Source organism: Lithobates pipiens, unplaced genomic scaffold (assembly GCF_037356315.1).
Source record: "Lithobates pipiens isolate NorthernLeopardFrog02 unplaced genomic scaffold, aLitPip1_a1.2 Scaffold_18, whole genome shotgun sequence".
NCBI classification, from domain to species: Eukaryota; Metazoa; Chordata; class Amphibia; order Anura; family Ranidae; genus Lithobates; species Lithobates pipiens.
Genome location: NW_027507758.1, coordinates 1,912,819 through 1,922,455, shown reverse-complemented (window position 1 = coordinate 1,922,455; position 9,637 = coordinate 1,912,819).

Here is a 9,637-nt window from a genome sequence, read left to right as displayed (position 1 = left end):
GGGATATCACCGGTTCAGGGCTGGTGGTTGTAATGGTGCGGGGGATGGGATATCACAGTTCAGGCTGATGGTGGGGTGTAATGGTGCGGGGGATGGGATATCACCAGTTCAGGCTGGTGGTGGGGTGTAATGGTGTGGGGGATGGGGTATCACCGGTTCAGGCTGGTGGTGGGGGTGTAATGGTGTGGGGATGGGGTATCACTGGTTCAGGGCTGGTGGTGGGGGGTGTAATGGTGTGGGGGATGGGGTATCACCGGTTCAGGCTGGTGGTGGGGGGTGTAATGGTGTGGGGGATGGGGGTATTACCGGTTCAGGCTGGTGGTGGGGGTGTAATGGTGTGGGGATGGGGTATCACCGGTTCAGGCTGGTGGTGGGGGTGTAATGGTGTGGGGATGGGGTATCACCGGTTCAGGCTGGTGGAGGGGGTGTAATGGTGTCGGGGGATGGGATATCACCGGTTCAGGCTGGTGGTGGGGGTGTAATGGTGTGGGGGATGGGATATCACCGGTTCAGGCTGGTGGTGGGGGGTGTAATGGTGTGGGGGATGGGATATCACCGGTTCAGGCTGGTGGTGGGGGTGTAATGGTGCGGGGGATGGGGTATCACCGGTCAGGCTGGTGGTGGGGGTGTAATGGTGTGGGGGATGGGGTATCACCGGTTCAGGCTGGTGGTAGGAGTGTAATGGTGTGGGGGATGGGATATCACCGGTTCAGGCTGGTGGTGGGGGGTGTAATGGTGCGGGGGATGGGGTATCACCGGTTCAGGCCTGGTGGTGGGGGTGTAATGGTGCGGGGGATGGGGTATCACCGGTTCAGGCTGGTGGTGGGGGTGTAATGGAGTGGGGGATGGGATATCACCGGGTCAGCTGGTGGTGGGGGTGTAATGGTGTGGGGGATGGGGTATCACCGGTTCAGGCTGGTGGTGGGGGTGTAATGGTGTGGGGGATGGGGTATCACCGGTTCAGGCTGGTGGTGGGGGTGTAATGGTGCGGGGGATGGGGTATCACCGGTTCAGGCTGGTGGTGGGGGTGTAATGGTGTGGGGATGGGATATCACCGGGTCAGGCTGGTGGTGGGGGTGTAATGGTGTGGGGGATGGGGTATCACCGGTTCAGGCTGGTGGTGGGGGTGTAATGGTGCGGGGGATGGGGTATCACCGGTCAGGCTGGTGGTGGGGGTTGTAATGGTGCGGGGATGGGGTATCACCGGTTCAGGCTGGTGGTAGGAGTGTAATGGTGTGGGGGATGGGGTATCACCGGTTCAGGGCTGGTGGGGGGTGTAATGGTGTGGGGGATGGGGTATCACTGGTTCAGGCTGGTGGTGGGGGTGTAATGGTGTGGGGATGGGGTATCACCGGTTCAGGCTGGTGGTGGGGGTGTAATGGTGTGGGGGATGGGATATCACCGGTTCAGGCTGGTGGTGGGGGTGTAATGGTGTGGGGGATGGGGTATCACCGGTTCAGGCTGGTGGTGGGGGTGTAATGGTGTGGGGGATGGGGTAATACCGGTTCAGGCTGGTGGTGGGGGTGTAATGGTGTGGGGGATGGGGTATCACCGGTTCAGGCTGGTGGTGGGGTGTAATGGTGTGGGGGTGGGGTGACCCCATCTTCTGATGGCTCCTCCCAGTAGGGAACACCTCATGTCATGCATAAAGGATCTTTTTACTTCCAGCAGGCCTGGATCTGTGAGAAGGACTGGAGCGGGGGGACAGAGGACCAGAGCGGGGGGACAGAGGACCAGAGCGGGGGGGACAGAGGACCGGAGCGGGGGGGGACAGAGGAACGGAGCGGGGGGGACAGAGGACCGGAGCGGGGGGGGGGACAGAGGAACGGAGCGGGGGGGGGGGGGACAGAGGAACGGAGCGGGGGGGGGGGGGGGACAGAGGAACGGAGCGGGGGGGGGACAGAGGAACGGAGCGGGGGGGGGGGACAGAGGAACGGAGCGGGGGGGGGGACAGAGGAACGGAGCGGGGGGGGGGGACAGAGGAACGGAGCGGGGGGGGGGACAGAGGAACGGAGCGGGGGGGGACAGAGGAACGGAGCGGGGGGGAGACAGAGGAACGGAGCGGGGGGGGACAGAGGAACGGAGCGGGGGGGGACAGAGGACCGGAGCGGGGGGACAGAGGACCGGAGCGGGGGGGGACAGAGGACGGAGCGGGTGGGGGGGACAGGAACGGAGCGGGGGGGGACAGAGGAACGGAGCGGGGGGGGGACAGAGGAACGGAGCGGGGGGGGGGACAGAGGAACGGAGCGGGGGGGGGGACAGAGGAACGAGCGGGGGGGGACAGAGGAACGGAGCGGGGGGGGACAGAGGAACGGAGCGGGGGGGGACAGAGGAACGGAGCGGGGGGGACAGAGGAACGGAGCGGGGGGGACAGAGGAACGGAGCGGGGGGACAGAGGAACGGAGCGGGGACAGAGGAACGGAGCGGGGGGGGACAGAGGAACGGAGCGGGGGGACAGAGGACCGGAGTGGGGGGGACAGAGGAACGGAGCGGGGGACAGAGGACCGGTGGGGGGGGACAGAGGACCGGTGGGGGGGGGGGGACAGAGGACCGGAGCGGGGGGGGACAGAGGACCGGAGCGGGGGGGGACAGAGGACCGGAGCGGGGGGGGACAGAGGACCGGAGCGGGGGGGGGGACAGGAACGGAGCGGGGGGGACAGAGGAACGGAGCGGGGGGGGACAGAGGAACGGAGCGGGGGGGACAGAGGAACGGAGCGGGGGGGGGACAGAGGAACGGAGCGGGGGGGGACAGAGGAACGGAGCGGGGGGGACAGAGGAACGGAGCGGGGGGGGACAGAGGAACGGAGCGGGGGGACAGAGGAACGGAGCGGGGGACAGAGGAACGGAGCGGGGGGGGACAGAGGAACGGAGCGGGGGACAGAGACCGGAGTGGGGGGGACAGAGGAACGGAGCGGGGGGACAGAGGACCGGTGGGGGGGGGGGGGACAGAGGACCCCTCAACACTCAGGACATGATCTGTTTATAGGAAGCTTTATTTCGGTCTGATGAAGTATATATATATATATATAGATGGGGGGGTCATTAATAGATCATCTGTTGGAATGGACTGATCAGTAGCTCCTCCCATTTCTGGCGGGGGAGGTCTAGAAGGTAGAATTATGAAATCCTTTGGCGGAAGCCCCACCCCACCCTGGACAGACCCTCAGAAGATCTATTAGAAAAGTATAGAATTTGAACAATCGAATTTCTCTTTTTAGGTCCAGGAAGGATTTGGGTTTGGCCAACATTTAGGATCTGAACAAGAGACGCCACGTCTACGGCGGAGCTCAAGGTGGGCGCCATACGAAGCTCAGGCAGAGAGCGGTTCTGCCACCCCCATGAAGCCCCCCAGGGTAACTAGTCCGGAGTCCCACATCAGGCCGAGGTCATCTTCAAACCTGCAACTATTAATGGTAAGTGGGTCTAGGGGGAGGGGTTGTACTATCAGGGGGCCACAAGGGACATAACGTGGGGGGCTTCACCGCGGACCGGTTCAGTTTGATTCCGCCGGAGCGCCCCCGGATAAAAGGCCTGAAGAGGAACGCCCCCATATGGGCTCCTCCCAGTGTCGGACATTTTTAAACTTCTATCGCTGCTTTTATAGAGGAGAAAATCGCGGCACCCAACACCTGTACATGACGGAGACGTCTCCTCGGACTCGGAGGAACTTTGTGAACCTCAAAAATCATTGAGATCTTTTTTTTAATGCTAAAAAAGGTTTACAATGGAAATAACGACCCTCCTAGTTTGGTGGATTCATTTAGTAATTCCGGCCTCCCCGGGGGAAATACATTCCCCTATAGTGCTGGCGGCTTCACCATTATGGCTGGACATCAAATGACATCCTTTAGAGCGGGGCTCACGTCCGCGGCCTAGGGGCGCGCAGCGCGGGGTGTGTCCACTAGGACACAGTGCATCACTGATCAGTGTAAAGAGCCAATGATGTAGGCCCTTTACCATGTGATCATCTGTGTCCAATCACAGCTGGTCACATGTAAACAAATGCCGGTTATCGTACTTTCCTTTCCTCTGCGATGTCAGTGTCCGAGGAAAGGAAAGCTGATAACCAGCTTTCCAGTTAAAAGGGACATTTACATGGATAATCAGTGCCCCGATTATCAGTGCCGCCTCATCAGAGCCCATCAGTGCCGCCTCATCAGAGCCCGTAAGTGCCGCCTCATCAGAGCCCGTAAGTGCCGCCTCATCAGAGCCCGTAAGTGCCGCCTCATCGGAGCCCGTAAGTGCAGCCTCATCGGAGCCCGTAAGTGCCGCCTCATTGGAGCCCGTAAGTGCCGCCTCATTGGAGCCCAGTAAGTGCCGCCTCATCAGAGCTCATCAGTGCAGCCTCATCGGAGCTCATCAGTGCCGCCTCATCGGAGCCGTAAGTGCCGCCTCATCGGAGCCCGTAAGTGCCGCCTCATCGGAGCCCGTAAGTGCCGCCTCATCGGAGCCCCGTAAGTGCCCGCTCATCAGAGCTCATCAGTGCAGCCTCATCAGAGCTCATCAGTGCCGCCTCATCAGAGCCCGTAAGTGCCGCCTCATCAGAGCCCGTAAGTGCCGCCTCATCAGAGCCCGTAAGTGCCGCCCTCATCAGAGCCCGTAAGTGCCGCCTCATCAGAGCCCGTAAGTGCCGCCTCATCAGAGCCCGTAAGTGCCGCCTAATCAGAGCCCGTAAGTGCCGCCTCATCGGAGCCCCGTAAGTGCCGCCTCATCGGAGCCCGTAAGTGCCGCCTCATCGGAGCCCGTAAGTGCCGCCTCAATCGGAGCCCGTAAGTGCAGCCTCATCAGAGCCCGTAAGTGCAGCCTCATCAGAGCCGTAAGTGCAGCCTCATCAGAGCCCGTAAGTGCAGCCTCATCAGAGCCCGTAAGTGCAGCCTCATCAGAGCCCGTAAGTGCAGCCTCATCAGAGCCCGTAAGTGCAGCCTCATCAGAGCCCGTAAGTGCAGCCTCATCAGAGCCCGTAAGTGCCGCCTCATCAGACCCCCGTAAGTGCCGCCTCATCAGAGCCCGTAAGTGCCGCCTAATTAGAGCCCGTAAGTGCCGCCTCATCGGGAGCCCGTAAGTGCCGCCTCATCGGAGCCCGTAAGTGCCGCCTCATCGGAGCCCGTAAGTGCCGCCTCATCGGAGCCCGTAAGTGCCGCCTCATCGGAGCCCGTAAGTGCCGCCTCATCGGAGCCCGTAAGTGCCGCCTCATCGGAGCCCGTAAGTGCCGCCTCATCGGAGCCCGTAAGTGCCCCCTCATCGGAGCCCGTAAGTGCAGCCTCATTGGAGCCCGTAAGTGCAGCCTCATTGGAGCCCGTAAGTGCAGCCTCATCGGAGCCCGTAAGTGCCGCCTCATCAGAGCCCGTAAGTGCCGCCTCATCAGAGCCCGTAAGTGCCGCCTCATCAGAGCCCGTAAGTGCAGCCTCATCAGAGCCCGTAAGTGCCGCCTCATCGGAGCCCGTAAGTGCAGCCTCATCAGAGCCCGTAAGTGCAGCCTCATCAGAGCCCGTAAGTGCCGCCTCATCGGAGCCCGTAAGTGCAGCCTCATCAGAGCCCGTAAGTGCAGCCTCATCAGAGCCCGTAAGTGCCGCCTCATCCAGAGCCCGTAAGTGCCGCCTCATCAGAGCCCGTAAGTGCAGCCTCATCAGAGCCCGTAAGTGCAGCCTCATCAGAGCCCGTAAGTGCCGCCTCATCAGAGCCCGTAAGTGCCGCCTCATCAGAGCCCGTAAGTGCCGCCTCATCAGAGCCCGTAAGTGCAGCCTCATCGGAGCCCGTAAGTGCCGCCTCATCGGAGCCCGTAAGTGCAGCCTCATCGGAGCCCGTAAGTGCAGCCTCATCAGAGCCCGTAAGTGCAGCCTCATCAGAGCCCGTAAGTGCAGCCTCATCAGAGCCCGTAAGTGCAGCCTCATCAGAGCCCGTAAGTGCCGCCTCATCGGAGCCCGTAAGTGCAGCCTCATCAGAGCCCGTAAGTGCAGCCTCATCAGAGCCCGTAAGTGCAGCCTCATCAGAGCCCGTAAGTGCAGCCTCATCGGAGCCCGTAAGTGCCGCCTCATCGGAGCCCGTAAGTGCAGCCTCATCAGAGCCCGTAAGTGCCGCCTCATCAGAGCCCGTAAGTGCAGGCCTCATCAGAGCCCGTAAGTGCCGCCTCATCAGAGCCCGTAAGTGCAGCCTCATCAGAGCCCATCAGTTACATGTTTGCACTATTTTATAACAGAAACTAAAGAAAAAAACGTTTTGTTCTAAAGTTTCGATTTTTGTTCATTTGTTTAGTAAAAAAAAAAAAGAAAAAAAAGAGGAAGAAGAAAAAAAAAAGAAGAACGATGGTGATTTAATACCACCAAAAGAAAGTTCTATATGAGGACGGTGTTACACGGCTGTGTGATTGTCAAAGTGCGAGCGCTGACAGATAAAAATTGGCCTCGGCAGGAAGGGGGAGGCGTGTTCCCAAGGGGTTAAATACATGTGACTATAGTGCACTATATATATATATATATTCTGTTACTCCGCTGGGTATATAATGCGCCTCTCTCCGGCTCTCTATTTTACCATCAGAGCTCACAATCTTCTGTCTGTACATCATCTGTAATGTTTATGTAAATTGTACTCTGATGGCTTTTCTGTATATGTTGTTCATCAAGTAATGTTCGCTATACTACACCGTTCCCCCCAACGTGTCCCCCCATCGTGTCCCCCCCATCGTGTCCCCCACCCACCAATGGGTTCCCTGTCCCAAGTTTTTTTTTGTATCTTACAAAAAAAAAAAAATGGGGGGGGGGGGGGGGGGGTGACGACGACGACTTCCTTACCCCTAAACTCTTATGCCACCGCCTTTTACCCTTCTCGCTGGGCTGACCACGACACACATATTCACAACATGGCCGACCATCCGCCGGCGGTCTGTGCAGATCCGCTCCACCACTACTGTGCACTTCCCTGAACCGCCATCTTCACCTGTGACGTCTTCATGAGGACGGCGGTCTCTGCCGGGTGTTTGCAGCCGGCCTCCTGATCACATGCAGGTGTCCCAGGAGATCAAGGTGCAGGCACCAGTAAGGCGGGGGAGGGGGGGGGGGCTCCCTCACCTTAGTAGTTGGGCATTGGTTTTACTGCCCCCCTTAGCTGCCGAGGCAGTGGTTGGGGGTGCACACATGCCACGGCCTGAATGCCTTTAGGTCACCCACCAATGACACGTCCTGCCACAAGAACAGCCATGGCCTCCTGGGATGCTTGATGTGGGTTTCCCCAGGAGGCTGCTGCCAGTAGATGGCATTGTGCCCGAGGCCAGAGTCTAGGAATAGGGAGCAAATCCCTGAAAAGGGTAATAAAAATAATAATAATAATAATAAAAAGAAAAATGTATATAGAAAATCACTTTGTGGTTGTGAGAGAGGAGGGGGCGGGGTGGAATGTGGCCTGGGAGGGCGACGTTCAGCTATATGCAGAGAATCCAACACATTCAGACATTCCAAGGGCAAATAGACTGGAGAGCGCCAAAGAACATAAAAGGGTTTTGGGGAGAAAAGTCGTTTTAACAAAGTTAATAAATCCCATAACACCAATCAGCAGCTCAGACCATATGCCAATCTTCGTTTTAACAGTAGTGAGCGGGGGATGGGGTTCAACATTTCAACGGACAGAATTCAGAATTTTCCTGGAAAGATCCATACAGAGATATCCAATTCTACTAGTCCGCGAGACGGCCAATTCTACTAGACCAGGAGATGGCCAATCAGGGCAGGGACAAGAGGTGGGCAGGAGGGGCGGCTGCCCCTGGCGCAATGGTTTATTGTAGGGGTAGGGGGCACCCTGACCCTAACCCTAAGGGAAAGAGGGGCACAGTTTGGCATCTTTGCCCTGGGTGCTGGATGACCTTGTCCCGGCACTGCAGCCACTTATACTAGTCCGGGAGACGGCCAATCATACTAGTCCGGGAGACGGCCAATCATACTAGTCCGGGAGACGGCCAATCATACTAGTCCGGGAGACGGCCAATCATACTAGTCCGGGAGACGGCCAATCATACTAGTCCGGGAGACGGCCAAATCATACTAGTCCGGGAGACTGCCAATTATACTAGTCCGGGAGACGGCCAATCATACTAGTCCGGGAGACGGCCAATCATACTAGTCCGGGAGACGGCCAATCATACTAGTCCGGGAGACGGCCAATCATACTAGTCCGGGAGACGGCCAATCATACTAGTCCGGGAGACGGCCAATCATACTAGTCCGGGAGACGGCCAATCATACTAGTCCGGGAGACGGCCAATCATACTAGTCCGGGAGACGGCCAATCATACTAGTCCGGGAGACGGCCAATCATACTAGTCCGGGAGACGGCCAATCATACTAGTCCGGGAGACGGCCAATCATACTAGTCCGGGAGACGGCCAATCATACTAGTCCGGGAGACGGCCAATCATACTAGTCCGGGAGACGGCCAATCATACTAGTCCGGGAGACGGCCAATCATACTAGTCCGGGAGACGGCCAGACGGCCAAATCATACTAGTCCGGGAGACGGCCAAATCATACTAGTCCGGGAGACGGCCAATCATACTAGTCCGGGAGACGGCCAATCATACTAGTCCGGGAGACGGCCAATCATACTAGTCCGGGAGACGGCCAGACGGCCAAATCATACTAGTCCGGGAGACGGCCAAATCATACTAGTCCGGGAGACGGCCAAATCATACTAGTCCGGGAGACGGCCAAATCATACTAGTCCGGGAGACGGCCAAATCATACTAGTCCGGGAGACGGCCAATCATACTAGTCCGGGAGACGGCCAATCATACTAGTCCGGGAGACGGCCAATCATACTAGTCCGGGAGACGGCCAATCATACTAGTCCGGGAGACGGCCAATCATACTAGTCCGGGAGACGGCCAATCATACTAGTCCGGGAGACGGCCAATCATACTAGTCCGGGAGACGGCCAGACGGCCAAATCATACTAGTCCGGGAGACGGCCAAATCATACTAGTCCGGGAGACGGCCAATCATACTAGTCCGGGAGACGGCCAGACGGCCAAATCATACTAGTCCGGGAGACGGCCAAATCATACTAGTCCGGGAGACGGCCAATTATACTAGTCCGGGAGACGGCCAATTATACTAGTCCGGGAGACGGCCAATCATACTAGTCCGGGAGACGGCCAATCATACTAGTCCGGGAGACGGCCAATCATACTAGTCCGGGAGACGGCCAATCATACTAGTCCGGGAGACGGCCAATCATACTAGTCCGGGAGACGGCCAGACGGCCAAATCATACTAGTCCGGGAGACGGCCAAATCATACTAGTCCGGGAGACGGCCAAATCATACTAGTCCGGGAGACGGCCAAATCATACTAGTCCGGGAGACGGCCAAATCATACTAGTCCGGGAGACGGCCAATCATACTAGTCCGGGAGACGGCCAATCATACTAGTCCGGGAGACGGCCAATCATACTAGTCCGGGAGACGGCCAATCATACTAGTCCGGGAGACGGCCAATCATACTAGTCCGGGAGACGGCCAATCATACTAGTCCGGGAGACGGCCAATCATACTAGTCCGGGAGACGGCCAGACGGCCAAATCATACTAGTCCGGGAGACGGCCAAATCATACTAGTCCGGGAGACGGCCAATCATACTAGTCCGGGAGACGG